The sequence below is a fragment of the Hesperophylax consimilis genome, chromosome 26 (assembly GCF_061612785.1).
Source record: "Hesperophylax consimilis isolate HC1 chromosome 26, BYU_Hcon_1.0, whole genome shotgun sequence".
Classification (NCBI taxonomy): Eukaryota; Metazoa; Arthropoda; class Insecta; order Trichoptera; family Limnephilidae; genus Hesperophylax; species Hesperophylax consimilis.
The window spans coordinates 24,595,347-24,613,628 of NC_142861.1; the positions used below are offsets into that span (position 1 = coordinate 24,595,347).

The 18,282-nt window shown below is 34.5% G+C and overlaps 1 protein-coding gene across 2 annotated transcripts in view; it reads right to left on the bottom strand.

Moving 5' to 3' along the window:
• Positions 1–17,945, bottom strand: part of pnr (pannier) — a 125,268-nt gene extending 107,323 nt beyond the window's left edge. For both annotated transcript variants that reach the window (XM_089647558.1, XM_089647557.1), the window contains exon 1: positions 17,635–17,945. The gene's annotated coding sequence lies outside the window, so the exon portion shown is untranslated. The remainder of the gene's footprint in view (positions 1–17,634) is intronic.
• Positions 17,946–18,282: the final 337 nt, after the last annotated feature.

Consider the following 18,282-nt stretch of genomic DNA (forward strand, 5'->3'; position numbering starts at 1 on the left):
AAGGTCACTATTGTTTGTCTAAATTCTTCAAGCAATCAGTTTCAACATTGAAGTAGACGCTTAAATTCAAAGCTAATATGAGTTCATTGAATTAGATTTCATGCATGAATAACTAACGCAGACATATCACAGACAACATAAATTATTATGTTTGATTACTTAGTAATATTGGATTTAATGTTTTTTTGTAAAAACTTCGAGTAAGTGCCATTATATATTCGGTCGCTTCATGGAGGTCGATCTACGAGACGAGAAAATAGAATACAATGCACTCATGTTTTTAACGTATTTTTTATGAAAATATTTTATACCATAAAGCCATTGTGGGATCACGTAACTCATGAAAATGGTGAACCTCTTTCCCTCTCTCTTCTCAATTAGTTTATATTATATGGGAGGGGACGAGATGGGATAGAGAAAGTTTTATGGAATAGAGAAGGGAACGATATAACATAGAGAAAGTTTTGTGGAATAGGCGAGGGAACAAAATAGGAGGGTACGAGATAGGATTGAGTAGGTTTTGTGGAATCAGAGAGGGAAAGAGATAGAAAAGAAAAAGTTTTGTGGAATAGGGGAAGGAAAAATATAGGATACTGAAGGTTTTGTGGAATAAGGGAGGGAACGATATAGGATAGAAAAACATTTATGGAATGGGGGTGGGTACAAGATATGATAGAGAAATTTTGTGAAATAGGAAAGGGAGCGAGATATGAAAGAGAAAGTTTTGTGGAATAGTGGAGGGAAAGAGATAGGATAAAGAAAGTATTGTAAAATAGGGGAGAGAAAGAGATATGATAGAGAAAGTTTTGTGGAATAGGGGAGGGAAAGAGATAGGCTAAAAAAAGTTTGTGGAATAGGGGAGGGAAAGTTATAGGGGTAGAGAAAGTTTTGTGGAATAGGGAGGGGAACGAGATTATAAATAAAGTTTTGAAGAAGAACACTAATTTTAATTAATACTGATTACTGAACGTCCAAAATTATTATCCAGCTAATTACAGAGAGTGGCATCATTTCTCAGTTTTAAGTATAATGAACCTTTCAAAATAACCAAATAATCATAAAGAACACAGACCAATAACTAAATTTAAACGACAATCTTCAAAGCGTTGCATTTGACTTGTAGGTAGTTAAATAAGACTTGTGTTATTATCATTACTTTTAATTATTTCACTTAGGCCACTACCTGATGATCTGAAGCACTAAATAAATAAATAGGCGGACATTACCAACCTATTGAAATGGAAGCTGCCGGGGACATTATGAGATTTTTTAATACAAATTTAATCAAAGACGGCGGCGGCATTAAAAGGTACGTTTATGTTCGGTTTAAACTATTTTATAGTCGCATTAGAAATACATTAAAATGTCTGGCCAATAAAATCTTTAGACTAAACCAAATCCACTTTGCTCCGTTTATTACCATTACCAACCACTGAACAGTGAACAGTGGACTCTAGATACAACTCTAAGGTAAAACTAACAAGATTACATCAGTGAATATTTATTATGATGGATTTCTAATTGAGTTTTAGTGTGAAAACCCAAAAATATTAAATTATTTTTTCCTGAAACTATTAATTAATTAATTTATTGGACAATCTGTATAGCGCCGCTTTTGTGAGATATCACCTCAGGGACGCTTTACAGTTTATGCAGGTATAACAAAAAATATAAATTACAAAAATAAAGTGAAGTTAAGTTAAGTAAAATGAAGAACAGGAACAGGTGACACGAAGATAGAAGATGGAGACTCTGCAGCAAGAATCCTAGGTGGTGGAGAAACTGGACCAGCTGCCGCACCGAGAGAGTCCACCGCGTCCACCAACAGTGCCAGCACGAGGTTCGTCATCCGTCCAGGTATGTGTCTGCTGCTAATAAAGCGCTGACACAATATCCTCACATAGATACCAGAACATGGCAGCACCGCTGTGACGTTCGACGAAGATAGAAGATGGAGACGAGTTTGTATGTATGTGAGTTTAGTAAAGTGAGACAGGGATGTAAGAATAAGAGCTCGATTGTGTGATTGTGTGTGTACCCGTTTGAATAAACCAGCATTGCTACTTTAGGGTTTGGGAATAGTGATCTGTTCATTGATATATTCTATTTAGATGAGATATGAAGCGAAAAAGTAGGTTACGCTTTTTGACCTCCAACTTACCTACAATTCTCCCAACGTTCTAACTAAAACTACCGATTGCGGTCTACGCGCACCGCTTATCGCGTTGTAATAGTGGGACAAGTTTGGACGGGATATTAGTACTCAGAACCACCTCTAATTATAGACGTAGGTATCTGTTAAATATATCTATTACAATGTTTAGCTGGATTTATCATAAATTCACAATAGGAATTACTTATTTATTAAAAACGAATAATAACGAACTGTACAAAACGAAACAAAGAAAAAACTTATTCTTTTAGGTAAGATAATGACAAGACTTTTGCTAAGAGCTCAATTATTTCGAAAAATACTCCATCCAAGATTTGAATTTTTTACTTTGATTTGTTTTGTATTCCAATAAACACACTCGTTCGACAAAGACGTTTAAATCTTCTATATCAGCAATAAAATACAAGTACTAGATAGGCTTGAATCGTTGGAAATAAGATTTTAGAGTCCATTGCGATATTATTTCCTATTGTAAAATGTGTGTCCTTTAGTCTAACGAAAATGCCATTACACAAATAACATAATAATAATAGCAATAGACACCTGCCTGACAGCTGTAAATGGGTGAAAACAATAAAAATTAGGTATTCCCTAACTAAATAGATAATTAATCTATAAAAATGAGGTAATTATGTCTGCTGGTAATTAGCAAATATTTGTAAATTCAGCTGTGGAACAACACATAGTGAGTTCTCCCAACTCCCAAGTTTTTGTATATAAATCACAATTTAATGAATAATTGTACCAGTCTGAAGATGAATGTAAAAAAATAAAAAAATGGGAAAAAGTTTAAAATTGTTTCATTTTATAATTATTTTAACGAAATTCCACCACATTTGTCAGTATCAAAAATATCAATATTATTTATGTAGGCATATCTTCGTTATATCCACACGGAAAAATGAGTATTGCTGATTTATTTAAATCCGGTTAAAAACGTGATTTCAGGCCGTTTCCTGTTAAACTTTTAGTACATTCCTAGTAAATCGGACCACGTATCATGCACCAGGATTTTCCTAATAGTATGTAATAACGAAATTCGAAAATAAAATGATTTTTGTCAACATATGTACTGACATCGCGATAGTACATTCCTTTTTATATTTAAAGTTTAACATAAAACCTAAAAATCCCGTTTTTAACCGGATTACGAATAAATTAAAGAGATTCTTAATAATTTTACAATATTTATATCAGTAAGTTTTATCTGTGCAGTGTCCAAAAAGTATTTGTTCGGTTATGTGGTTGGTACCGAGCGACGCGACGTTTCTATTCAGAATTATATTGTAAACCTAACATAAGGAATAAGGAATTATACAACTTGTCCAAAGATACGTGAATATTTGAATGAAAATTATTTTTTCAAACTTCCTTCCAGAAGGTTGATACGTTTATACTGAAAAAATGCGAATAATAAAATACTAAACACGATGATTTCACATTTGAAATAAAAAAATAACCAAAAAAAACTGTAACACGTTGATTTTACGTATAGTTTAAAAAATATATATGATTTAAGATTTTCACGGCCAAAAGTATTTTTGTTATTTGTTTTTGGGGTGTTATGCCAACGTTTCGGACAGCATTGCAGCGTCCATCATCAGGGCAGATGTGTTATCTATGTGCTGATAACATATCTGCCCTGATGATGGACACTGCAATGCTGTCCGAAACGTTGGCTAAAGGAGTTGGCGTAACACGGCATAACACCCCAAAAACAAATTAAAAAATATATGTATTTAAATCCATGTATTTTTTTTTGTTTGACTGAGGATTGAACCTACCTCCCCAGTGACTGGCTCTTAACTGCTGTGAAATTTTGAACGAAATTTATAAAGTATTTAAAAATAATTTTTACTGAATCATTAAAACCATCACCATCTTGAAACGGAAATGGAACATACCAAACATTTTACAGACAGAATAAATGCAAAACGGTCGAGTTAAAACAGAACATTGACAGAGACCACACAGGTCGTTATAACATTTATACTCAAATGACACCACATACTTTTAGTAAAAAAGTAGGTTTATCTACATATGTAGCTGTGGGTAGGTACTTATGTACAGTCATAAAACGTTAAATAAATAAGCCACCGAATTTATTCGCGAAGCCATAAAACTCACTTCTATAACTAACTACCAACGAGGTACGAACCGTCACTGAAGAATGTGCCTATACACGGTGTCCAGAAACTTGTGGTATCTATTACCTATAAAATTTGGTATTATTGGGTCACTATTTGGACACTAAATAAATTAACGGAACAGAAGATAGATGGCTTTCAACTAAGGATAGGTTTTCTCAATTACCTTCACCAGATATATATGGTAACGAATTAGTGCGTTATTTAATCTTTCAAAACAGAGGGAGTAAGATTTTTCAAAAATAACTGCCACGTAGACAAATAATTACTGCCGTAAAAGAGTGAAAAATCTAAAACCTTTTCGAAACATACTAATACCTTCGGTTGTTAGTGCATGGGTAATTAATGTGAAATATTCCTGCGTAATGCGTAACATTGTTGGAGATCAACGAACTTATTCACAAATGTAACCAGCCACTTATCATATCATATCATATTGTACCAAAAATATTTTATGAATTAAGAAATTAATGTAAAATTAATGAAAGTATCTACGTATTTCCATGCTTATAGAGGTACGCAGAAGATACGTCACTGAGACAACTCGCGTGAGTTTCAATGAACTAGGTCCAGTGGACACACTTTAGCGGCCTGTTCCATCACTACCATAAAGACGACGCAGAACGCGTATCACGTGATCTGTTGCGACGTGCATCAGTGGCGACGTGTGGTAGAAATTAATGTTGTTGTTTTTAATTAAAAAAATATACCTATATTATCGGAAAGTAAAATGACATCTACATTTTAAACTTCATATGTGCTCAGGAAGCGCCCATATTGCACACCCTGTATAAATAAGGTAGGTAGGAACCTATGTAGGCATAAAATATAATGCATATATCTACATCTCTGTCATAAAAGTTAAAGAGGTTTTTAATTCCCAAAGCTCTGTCTGGCCATAAATCTCATTTATTGCATCGAATAATCGTTTTGATTAATGTTATATTTTAAATCCCGGACTGATGAAGTATGCTGATGTAGAAGGTTCAATGTCTCTTCGAGAATATAAAGTCACTCTGGCCTTTAGATGTTATTGCTTGTGCTTCCTGCCTTTGTTTCGCGGTATGTCCCAAGGGTTTTATTAAGACCTTGTTCTAAAATGAACCATTCTTCGAAGTGATAATCCTAAGATGTTTGATATATACCAATGTCATCATTTTATTTATTTATTAAAGCCATTGGTAATTATTCGGAATCGCTGGACACGGATTATATGAAATATTTTTAAATAAAACCTTCTGATTTACCTTAACTACTATAAAAGGAATCTGACTGCATTTGGGATATTTTTAATTTTAGCATTTTAATTTTCAATTACGTAAATCGAAAATTCGCTTTCGTTGTATGGGATGACAGCTGAAATGTTTTCTGTTGATGACATTTTTCTTGATGGTATTCCTGATATGAGTGGCTAGAATTTTAACCACTTACTGTATGCAAAAATTAGGTAGGTACTATTTTGGCCAAAATCGAAAAATAAAATATTTTTATGTTACTAAAAAAACATAAATTATTTATATTTAGGTATTATTATAATTATTGTTTTATTCAACCTAACCTATAATAACCCAACCTAACCTAACCTAACCTATGATAATCCAACCTAACCTAACGTATAATCCTTCGTATAATCCGTGTTCAGCGGTTCGGGAGCGGAATAGTAAAAATCATAGAGTTTTATTTATAACTTAGCTTATTATTTTATTTTATTTGGTTTTACGCCCAGCTGGGCTTTTACGTGGATTTTAAGAACAGAAAATTATAGCATTATATAACAGTAAACGGATAAACTGAATATGAAATAATATTTGTAAAACATGCCACAGTTACATAAAATAATATAGAAACTGGAACAATACTACATATAAAACAAATCACTAAAACTAAATTACCAACGCTACTATAATTTGTAGGATTCAACAAAGTGCACGTATAGATAATGCTTAGTTCTATAAATGGAGTCAATAAATATACCATTAGTACCCACCCCCGAATTTGCTGCCCAGATCATGAATCATATTGGTTAGTGAGTGTGTCTGATAGTTGGTTGTGTATGTATTGCAGAAAAATGTAACATTTTGTCTTGTGTTCCTGGTCGACCTGTGAATTGCCCAAGTAACAACCTTTTAATAATAAATACCACTGAATCGGCATAAATATTTCCCTCCATTAGTATTTTGGGACATAAGGAATACAAATGGTATTTAATCCCAGAGTTTCTGCACTGATATAAATCCCGACTATTATTACGTAATGGAACCCGAAAGCTTAGGTATCTTAATATTCTGTCCTATCAAATGCATCACTTAGAATTTTATATAGAAATACTAAGTCAGTGAAAATCCTTCTGTCCGACAATTTAAAAGGCATATTCATATCACATTTACTTAAAATATTTCAACTCGTAGGCCCTAAACAGTCATCAAATAATTGTTAATCTGTGCAAGTCGGATTTTGTTCGATCAATTTCAACCGAAGGCGAAGTAATACAAATTTGACAGTATACCTACTTTGGGCATATTGATATGTTCAAAACACACACATATGCCTTTATCTCTGCATTATATTGAGCAAACGAGACGAATACCTACATGTTATAATACAGTTTTTCAAAAAAATCAAAGAGAACCACTGCAGTCACCAACAAGGCCAATTTACAATTATTGCCATTTCATTTCCGAATATTTTATTCATGTCGCCAAAGCAAAAGGCAATTTACAAATTTACGAGACTAAAATAAGGACTTAATTAATTAGGCATCGACTCTGCGGTCAGTGGACACTGTGGTCTCACAGGCCCCCATGTCCTGCAGTAGGGGTCTCCGCGACACCTGAGCAGAACAGGTAAAGTGGAGGGGGGGTCCCATGGACTTGGACCGCGGAGGCTGGGAACATCATTACCATACCCAGTCGCTAATGACAGACCTCAAAGAGACCGCCCCTGCAAGCAAGCGCCACTGTGTTAGAGGTATCCTAATCATTCGCTTTTTGATATGCTTTTCAAACTGTTCATTAATTACTCTCTATTCCAGCCACAATCTGTATTAAAGAAATATCGGCATCCAAATAAATAAACTAGTAGCCAGCCATTTTCCACCCATCTTTTCATATAGGTACAGAGAAAGCTTTTTAATATAAAATATTGCTAATTTATTAAGAATATCTTTGTTGTATTCGCACAAACAGTCTCCAACTCGGCTTGGAAGAAGGAGTTTTATAAATAATAGGTTCTTTTATATTAATCAGGGATTTATTAATACTACGCGTATTATAATGATGACTCGATAGTCGACCTAACTAGAACCTTGCTAATTGGAATCTGGGCCAGTGAGATTGTCTGAGAGCCTTCGCACTGCCCAAGGCGACAACTGGCCACTGGCTCCATCTTGCGGACTTTCCAGCAAGCTCTATGCACTGCCATCTGTGCGTGCATCTACAAAGCTTCCTAACAATCTTCAAATTATTCGTAATACTGTTAAAAACGAGACTGCAGGCCATTGATGAAATGAATTGAAAGGTTTCATGTTAAACTTTTATTTAAAAAAGGAACGTATTAACGCGACGTCGGAACACGTGATAATAAAATCATTATATTTTCGCATTACGTCAGTCTATATTAACAGGACAAACGCCGGTGCGCGAACACGTGTTCCGTTTTATGAGTACTAACATTTGATTAGGCCTGCTGTCCCGCTTTTAACAAGATTTGAATAAATCAACAATACTAATTTTTCTCCGTGTAAGTTTTCAAATGTTCATTTGATAATCTTTGATCAGTGTTAATTGTAGAATCTGTTATTCCACCTTTTGCTTTCCTCTTTTTCGCGAGCCTTCTGGCGTCCATATTTGGACATAGACCTGCCTGCATTTTTTAAAGATTTCCTATCTTTGGCTTCGAAGCCTCCATTTTTCTTCATGACAGCAAATTCTTATCTGTGAGCGATATTTGCTTTTATTTCCCAAGCAAGGATACCATAGCATGAGACTTATTCCAATGGTAATTGTGCCACATGACAAACAAATGTTCTTTTCAAAGGAGATCTATTTGAGGTTCACATTATATAAATAGCATAATCGAATATCTGCTTTATTTTACTGCCTGGCTTCGATATGCGGAACTAAAAATATAGCTTCATGTCTCATAATTTCACGGAAAATTTCATATTTCTGAGCTAAATAGCTCTCGATGGAAGTTATCTGTAGGCTGATATAGTAAATATATACATATGTGCTAATTTTAAAAAAAACTGCTTTATAGATAGAAAGAGGTGAAAAAAAACAACGAAGTACCTACATGATATTAATCCCTTAGGCTAATTTGTTCGCTTTTGGAAACAACTCAAATAGTCTCATAAAAATCATTATCGTTATGAGAAATATGAAAGAGAAAACACCATGCTTTATATTTTAATCTAGAAGTTGACTTCATAAGAAATAAAATGTACACCAAAGATTCCTCCGAAAGTAAATAATTAGTAAAAATTCAAATTTTTACTATTATTTTTATTTAAAACGACTAAAAAGTGATGTAACATTGTCATTTATAATACATTAGTCTTAAAAAAATGTCTATTTTTTATTGGTTTCATTAATTTTAGTTTAGGATGGTAAGCAATTCTTACTATTTTTTATGTTTACATTTTACATTATAATAAAATTTGACAGCTTATTTCATCAACTTTCAAAGACAGATTTTAGTTTTCGGAAATATTCCATTTATTTGGATTTGATTGCGAAGCGAAAATACTCCAACATTCTGTCAGAGTATGTCCGAAGAGGTATTATATTAATATATGTTTGGTAAAAATTGATTTACTCGATGGTAACAGTTTGGAAACTCAGCCCAATCTTAATAGTAGGTTCCACAGTTTGAGAATCCCCGGGGCGCATTATCTCATCAGCCTCTTCCCCTTTATGCATTACCCTCCCCCACCCCTCAGCTCTCTGCGCTCCCGATACGGACATGTCACAAATCTCTCTCAACCGGCCAGTTAGCCCCGCCATCCAGCCCCAGTCAACAAACCTATCTACCTAACTGCTTTAATATAAACCGATTGGTATGCGTAATGTATATAATAAAAAAAAATTATACCCATTATATATATTCATTAATAATATGGTGGGTTTTTGTATTTCCATTACCTCCATACAGGAGGCCCTGAGGAAAATATTTTCCCTCAAAATCTATGTCAACTTGGATGCCGTGTGGAGTCTTTTTAAGGTGAGGAAGGCGTGAGCAGGGTCTTGGAGAGAATCATGTTGTAGAATGAAGGAAACACAAAGCCCGGCAAAATCGTTCACAACTCAAGAATCAGTCATGGAAACGACCCGTTCTCATTTAACAAATGTCAACCGTGTACAAAATCTCGATTTCTACTATACTGAGACTATGGTATCATCATTGTATATGGTATCCTTACAACGTACCCAAATTCTCACTAGCTTCGGTTAGCAGGAAGCAGTAGATACTCTTGTGCGATATTCATATTAATTAATAATTTCATAAAATACCCTCAAATGTAAAGTCTTATAAAATATCCATGTCTCTGCGATGTCTCCTGTCCGGCGAAGCTTAATGCTAAATCACTGTTTTGATCAATCTTTATAACGAATTGGTGTACATTATGAATACCAAAAATATGCTTTAGATAAATTTGAAGGTTTTCCTATCGTTTCGCTTGAGTAGAATACAAATAAAAAAATAAATTCCTCAATAAAATATACTAAAAAAAATATATGTTTTCAATAGAAATGTATGAACGCGTAAAGGAAACAACTTTTGAAAAATATTGTATTATAGATAAAATTATCTGTGACAGTTTCACTTGATTAAATTTTTTGGTTTCTTATAACATTATTTACAAAATAAATAAAAACCAGTTTTGTGCTTGAAATCGAACGTTTCTAGACTACGTTTGTCAAGCGATTTTAATGCCTATTACCTACAATAAAAGGTACACCAAGAATATACACATTTTTGGCTTAAATCTACTCGACTCCAACATTTTTTCCACTGTGACAACCATAGCGAAAACTATTAATATCACTCGCCACTAATGCGCAAATTCACCGCACTGTACAATACAGACCTTTTCGATATTTTTAAAACCCCTCCATCCTGTAGATATTAAAGCAAAAATAAGTGCATCTCATAAGTTGTGAAATAAACTGGTGTTTTCGTATCATGTTTGTAGCATGACAAGTATTTATAGTACCTACTAATATGTATTATATGTACTGATATCTGTTATACAGGGTTTTCCAATAAGAGGTGTTATTTTGATATTCAATCGTAAAAGATCAATGGTTTCGTTGCTTGTGCGGCACGTAGCGCCGTTTTGTTAAAATTAAACGTTGTCCAGATCAATACCATCCAATTCCGGCCAGAAAAAATCATTAATCATTTCTCGATAGCGCAATCCATTCACCGTAACTGTTGCTCTAGCCTCATTTTCAAAAAAGTAAGGTCCAATGACTTCGCCGGACCATAAACCGCAGCAAACAGTCACACGTTGAGAATAGAAAGGTTTTTCAACAATAACTCTTGGGTTTTCCGAGCCCCAGACGCGATAATTTTGCTTGTTGACGAAGCCACCGAGGTGGAAATGGGCCTCATCACTCAAGATGATTTGCATTTGATTCACTCAAGTGAATTTTAATAATTTCAATGCGTTGTTGAAGCGTGTATCGTTTTATTTTTATTAATGGCGTAGTTTTTCCTTGTCAAATGTCAAAAAATGACAGCTTTAAAAGTAACATCTACCGAAATAGCGGGCTATTCAAAATAACACCTCTTATTGGAAAACCCTGTATTTATGCATTATGTTAATTTCGACTCTTATTATGTTTGTAAAAGTCTAATATAAATAAAATAAAAATGCCCTGTACCTTTACGTATTTCTACAATGTATTTGCTATAGTTTGCCGTATTTGTCTAGCTTTAGAAGGATTCAATATCACTCTACTTGGCACTTTAGCAGGGGGCAGTTGGGACTCTACATTATAAACGCCTGGGGGAGCTAACACTAAACACAGACAGGTATATAAACCTTTTCAGCTTTTCCGTTTTCACTCGTGTGTTAAATATTTAGATGTCAGAAATCATACCTTAGTCTACACAAAATATGTAGGATTTTTTTGGTTAAATTTGTATTTAATCCCAGGCTTCAAAGAAACCCCACACGTCGAAAAATGGGTATTGCTGATTTATTAAAATCCTGCTAAAAGCGGGACGGCAGGCCGTTTCCCAATAGTACATTCATAATATATCGAACATATCGGGTAATTATCACTTTAAACGAAACGATAGTATTTAAAAAAATTTGGGAGTTTTTATGGTAAATTTTTGAACGAAAATAAAAAATCGGAAGGTTCTCTCTTTCTAATACTGTTTAAATAATTTATTTCACCGCGAAACAAAATGAGATAGCATCACTTTTGTGAGTTTGTGTCAGGCCAATATTGCAAAATACATAGTAGACCATTGTAATTATTTGTACAAATATAAGACAGTGTTTTTGTCTCAAACAGATGGATTTCAATATAACAACAGCATAGATCGGGTGAGAGATAGGCCGAATTCATTCACAAACTGAAGGTATATTTGGTTTCAGGTTCCAGGTAAAACTACTATCCACTAGGGCCGATCGTAAAACAATAAACATTCTTGTCGAATGCGCAGGCGCCAACTAAACAACATCACTGCCTTAAAACTGACCTTTTACTAAATTTTTGTTTTAGTGTAAATCAAACCAAATTGGTAGATACCTAACTACTTATTCAGAAAAGAATGATTGCTTGAAATGCGTTAAACCGTGTTTGGTGACCGGATTTGAATTGCCAGGTAGGTACCTATTTTCCAACTTTACCCTTTAACACATGTTTCTTCATTCCTCCACCCAACCTGTTACCCAACTACCTGTACCTGTCTGACAGTGTGGAGTACCTACATCAGTGACATTTGCAACAATTTAATTATACATGACCATTCTGTTTGAATACATTGTGTAAGAATAAACTGGTTCAGTAAACATGTCCCTTCACCGTGTTTAAATCGAGTTTATTACAGAAACTTGTGAGGTGATGATCACGCAGTGTCCCTCAAGTTCATAATATCATGAAAAACCAAGGGTAAGTCCAAATCCTTTATAATTCTAACTGTTAACCACAGGTTAGTTGTTAAAATAAAACCAATCAAACTTTTGCAAATTTCAGAAATTTCACTGTAATCTTTCAGTGGGGTACCTAATTTCAGCAAGAGTTTACTACTCTGCTACTAAGGTCATAACAGAGTGCTTACTCTATCTCAATTTTTTCTGAGAAAAATATATACCTATATATAGGTATTTTTTTAACAGAAATATGGCAATTCAATATAAAATAGTATTTCCATTTGGTTTCTATATATTATGGGGTTTGAATACTACTCTTCCATGGAAGCGTTGTTTGCAAGAGGAGTGTACACCATTCAGAATCTAAACGTTACCTGAAATGACTTTAGCCGTGTTTGGTGACCAGATCTGAATAGCCAGGTACTCTGAACCTTCTTCCCCATCTCCTTCCCATCCACACTACCTTCAGCCTCACATCATAACCCAATTGGGGATACCATGGTCTCGATTGGCTCCAAAGGGGAGCAGTTGGAACTCTTGTTGCCATTATTTTTATTTAGGTAGGACCTACCTACTTACTTCCGTTTTCCAAGAAAAACAAAGAAAACGGGGCATTTTATGAACAATGAACTCCACAAATCGTGAAAATCAATATTTTTTTCGCAAAGACAAAAAGTCCTTTTTAAGCCGCCCATCATAAAGTTGTAAAGCTATGGTAACAATATCACTTCCTACTTGGTACTTGTATTTTGCTTGTCATAAAATATAATTAAAATTATTTACATACACACTTTCCACGAAGCGCTGAATGTACTGAATTAGGATTTGTATTTAATAAATAAAAGTTCATTTTTAGATAACTCACAGAAAAGGTAGATCAAATGTGAGATTTCACAAAAATTTCATTGTAACCGTTATTCCCTTTCGACGAGCAAGATATAATTTACTTCTACATGCACTCGTTACTTTAATCTCAGGGTTTAACTACAAAATCACAAAGTTGTAGTTTCTCAGAAATAAATTTTCTGCTGCGTTGTATACGGGTATGGCTTGACCTCGGGTTGACGTTAGGGTAGCGTGCTATAGTTTTCCCTCACTAACAAAAATACCCCATATTGGTCATGCGATAGGGCAATGAGAATAAATTGTGGCCATAAGAGTCAAAGCCTTATCAGTGAAAGGCGCTATTATTTATTTCCTCCTCAAAACAAGTAATTAATGGAAGTTGCTGGCTGGGCTGGTTTTGGAACGAACAAACGATAATTGTTTTTTGGTTTAGCACTGAAATTCGACTTGGAACATTGGATGTCATTTTTCCTCTACCCCTCTCTCTCATTACTAATGTGATAGGGTAGGTACTGTGTTTCACATATGTTATATATAGATTTCGATTCCATCCTAGGGAGATATTTACCGTCCAGCCATCGTCAGGTTCTGTATAAGTGGACAGAAAACTAACAAATTACAGGACCCAATACTGTGAAAATTATGAAAAAGTGAAGGCAACTTGGAGGCTTACCGACAAAGCTGTTCACTGAAGATTTAAACCGATAGAAATGTATTGTGGGCGTCTATCATTTTGAATTATCAAAATCATCAATCTGAATTATTCCTTACTTTTGGTGAAATATCGAAATTATTATTTTTATTTGTGTACACCTAGTCAATTTGATTGACGTTTGTGGATCCTAAGAGTAACATGGTTACAGTTTACAACAGTTTTCTTTCAAATCAGTATAGAGTTAACACTTAAGTCGTATCTATAAAATCAGAAATCTTTCATCTCCACAGTCAATGTAAATAATAAAATGCGTAAAATATTTAAACAACTAAGAATTCAATTATTTTTATAAGCAATAATTGTTCGCCTGAAACACTCATCCACATTGAAAAAATCTCCTGATAAAAAATACATGACGCCAACGGGAAAAAAAAATAAAAAATAATAATAATAATAATAATAATTGTTATCCTTTGTGCTATGCATAAATAAAATCTTGTCTTAAAACATTAATTTATCAAAAAAATAATAACTAAGAATTCGTTTATTTAGTTTATTTAAGGTGCTAAAAATCCCAAATTCGACTGTCCCAAAGAGTACTAAAGACTCCAGTCCTAAGGATTCCTAAATTCTAAAGAGTCCTAAATTCTCCAGTCCTAAAGAGTCCCAAATTCTCCAATTCTAAAGAGTCCTAAAATATCCAGTCTTTATAAATAAATCTACTCTACTTTTGCCACTAATCTATATAAATTAAAATATTTCGTTCGTTCAAAATCTTAAATCTCTGAGTTCTTCACCGATTTCTATATTCCCATATTATAAAGATGTCACCTGTGACGAAAAAATACTTTTTTTTTAAACTTCTGTTGGACTTAAAAGCAACACGCGCTATTGTTTCTCTTTCTGCACAGACAGACTGAGCCACAGCAACACGTAGCGGGGTACAGCTAGAATTCTAATAAATTTTATATCAATGGGTAAAATAGCAAATGTGAAACTACTCCAAGTTAAAACTTTCTAATAAAAGTAGTTAAGTTTATCCGAAGTAACCTGCCAGGTGGGTAGGTAAGTATGTTTTCTTTACCTGATCGCAAATAATATAATCATTGAAGTGAATTTTCACAAAAACGGCGCTATACAAACTAAACAATTATTATTATTATGATTTTTGATGACTTGTCTGAGGGAACTAGAGAATAATGGCTAGGGACCGGAAACGACGTAAAATATTTTCCGTAAGGCTTCAGCTATTTTGGGTACCAGATTTGAATTGTAGGTAGTTAATTACTTCCTAACCTTTCTTCCACTTTCTTCTTCTTCTTTCCCTCCCCCACTTCCTTCAGTCTCATCACCTACCACAGTTTCACTACTGGCACTAAACTTTGGTATCTGAAACCCACCTGCCATGTCACGTGTCACATTACCTACCTAATACCTACATCTAATAATAAACAATAAACATACCTACCTACATTCCAAATCTAATTTTTGAAAGTAAATACCTTCAGATGTAGATTTTTTCGCGACATTGTACAAAGAATTTGAACGATTCATAAAATTTAAAAATTAAATTTCAAGTTCTATTTAAGTTTTGTTATTATTTCATTATGGCCCGATTGTTTCACAGTGTTTGGATAGTAACAGAACTTGAATAGAAGGTTAACTTTGAAATTTGATGAATTGTACAAATTCTCTAAAACAACCTAAGCCCACATTGTTAGGTGCTAGTAGGTACCTTTGGGTTGTGCGCGGTTAGAACACCGTGACGAAGAATGATAGCACACGTGAGTTATGACCTCAGACCACAGACAATGGTATTGTCTATCTAATTGCAGGTACCTAACCCAATGTAAAATGGTTCAAACCTGAAAATTTACCTAGCAAGTTAGCATCGCGAGACGAAATTTACTATCGTTCAAATTAATAAACGAGCCAATCAGGTAAAGGAGAATAAACTAAAATTGCGAGTAGTGCGGGAGGAGGCGTGACCGTCCCACTTTCGGTGATTTATCAATAAATGAATCTGACGCTATACAGGCAACTCATATTGTAATAACACCATTCAGTCCTAGAAGATAAAATCTGACATCGATTTACTAGTCCTTTTTACAATGGCCGCGCACATAGGTAGGTACATATCTCTAATCGGGTAAACAAAAGTTCGGGCTTGTTTCCAAAATTGAATACTTTGTAACACTCTTTAGTTAGTTGTTTTTACAAATGTGTTATAATTTACCCACCTCATTCATTTTTAGCGTCGCTACGCCAGGCGGTTCGTTTAAAAACGAACATTCAGATCCTGTACAAAAAAAGTCCCACAGTAGGTAGGTACCTACCACGCAATAAACCTTCGCATTACTTTAGCGAAATTTATGTTTCAAAAAAGTTTATTCAAAGCATTCTCGAGCCCTCCTGGTGCCAAAAATATGGTCACGTGATTTGCCTCCACCTCGTCGAAATGATACCCAGATTTCATGTTAAGTCTAATAATTTGGATGTCGTTGATTTTTCATAATTCCTTTAATTTTTGTATTGCTTTCTTACTATTCGAAGTCATTTCTACTTGAGTCTAACTTTCGATGCCTAGCATAAATTATTAATTGGTAACTAGGTACCTAAACTACCTTATTACATAAGTTATCTTAGTACGTAGATATTAATAAATAGGTATTTACCTACCTACCCAATGCCTAAGGTATCCAAAAGTATTTATATTAATTATAATTTTTTTGGTAAACAAATGTCCCGTTGGCGTCATGTATCTTTTATCAGGAGATTTTTCAATGTGGATGAGTGTTACAGGCGAATAATTATTGCTTGTAAAATAATTGTATTTATAAAACATTTGTGTTTCGCAGAGGGTTCGTCACGGTTTGGAAATGGCTTCAGAATATGAAGTAGTTATATCTTGCAAAATAAATTATATTTATAGGTAGGTATGTACTAGGTACCTACCCACCGACCTAATTAAAATACGTAAATATTGTTGTAATTAATATCTACCTACTTACGGCATTAACCACAAACTGGGTGTAGGTACCTATGTAATAAGATATCCGCAAATAAGTGATTGTCACACACCACATATACGCCCACAAAGGTTGTATGTGAAATCACACAAGAGTCCCAACTACCTACTCCCAACCGTCAGGAGGCAGTGAGACTATGGCTTCCCCAATTTGGGTGTGTTGTGGGACTGAATGTAGTGGGAAATAAGAAGGAGATGGGGAAGAGGAAGGTGGTAAATTACCTACCTGGCTATTCAAATCTGGTCACCAAACATGTCCAAAGCCATTTTAAGCAACGATTCTACTCTGAATGGTGGTCTTACACCAGGGCGATACTGAGAGTATCTTACACTTTGGAACTTGCCGCAAATATACTATAGGTATCTTTATAAATGAGTACCTACCTAATTTGTGAAATGACACAAAGTAATCAAAATAAAATTTGCTTGCGCACGTCGGGATTTGAACCCACTACCTTTAGAGGTTTACCTCCTGACCACGGAGGCCGTCTACTGATTTTAACATATCTCTCATATCAAAGTAGGTACATTGTATGGAAGAAATCGTTACTTTGTGGCTTAGTGCCCACAGTGTAAAGCTACGTGGGTCGTAGATTATAACTTGTAATCTTAATAGACATTCCTTTATGCAAAAACAGCAACCATGGTTCAAATAAATTTAAAAAAATCTCCTACCTTTTTTTCTGGAACGAAACAGTCAAAATCACCTTTGTTGCACAAATACTTCAAACTTTGTTTAACAGTTTTCTGAGTTAAATATTTACAATCACAACACAATTTTATTAATTAGCCGTTCGAATGGTCCAAACAAATTAATATCTAACAACACATGTATAATTGGGCCACTGGGGTTTTTTGTGCATTGTCATAAATCGAAAACCGACCTCACTTATTCAATTATGTCAGACAAACCCTTAAAACCGATTAAAGAGTGGTTTCCTTTGTTCAACAAAACAAAAAACCGCCGCGAACTGTCACATTGACGTATAACGTTGCGCGGCGTTCGAAATTCGAATCAAGACTGGTTAGTTTTCCCGTTGCCAGGTGACGGGGGGCGGAGTCTGCGTTCGGAATTTAAAAAACAGGCCTCTTCCGATTGGTCGGCCGACTTCGTGATTTGGGATTGGCTGGAATACAATGAAAATTGGAACGAAAGGTGGAGCTTAATGTAATTTTGAATAATTCTTTTTTGTTTTCGTCGGAATTAATGTATGGAGCTCGTGTTGATATTCGAGTTGGCGTGCCGGTTGGTACTTCACAACGTGGTCGGAGATTTTATAAGAGCATTATTATACGTGGTTATTACTATGATAGGTAGGTACC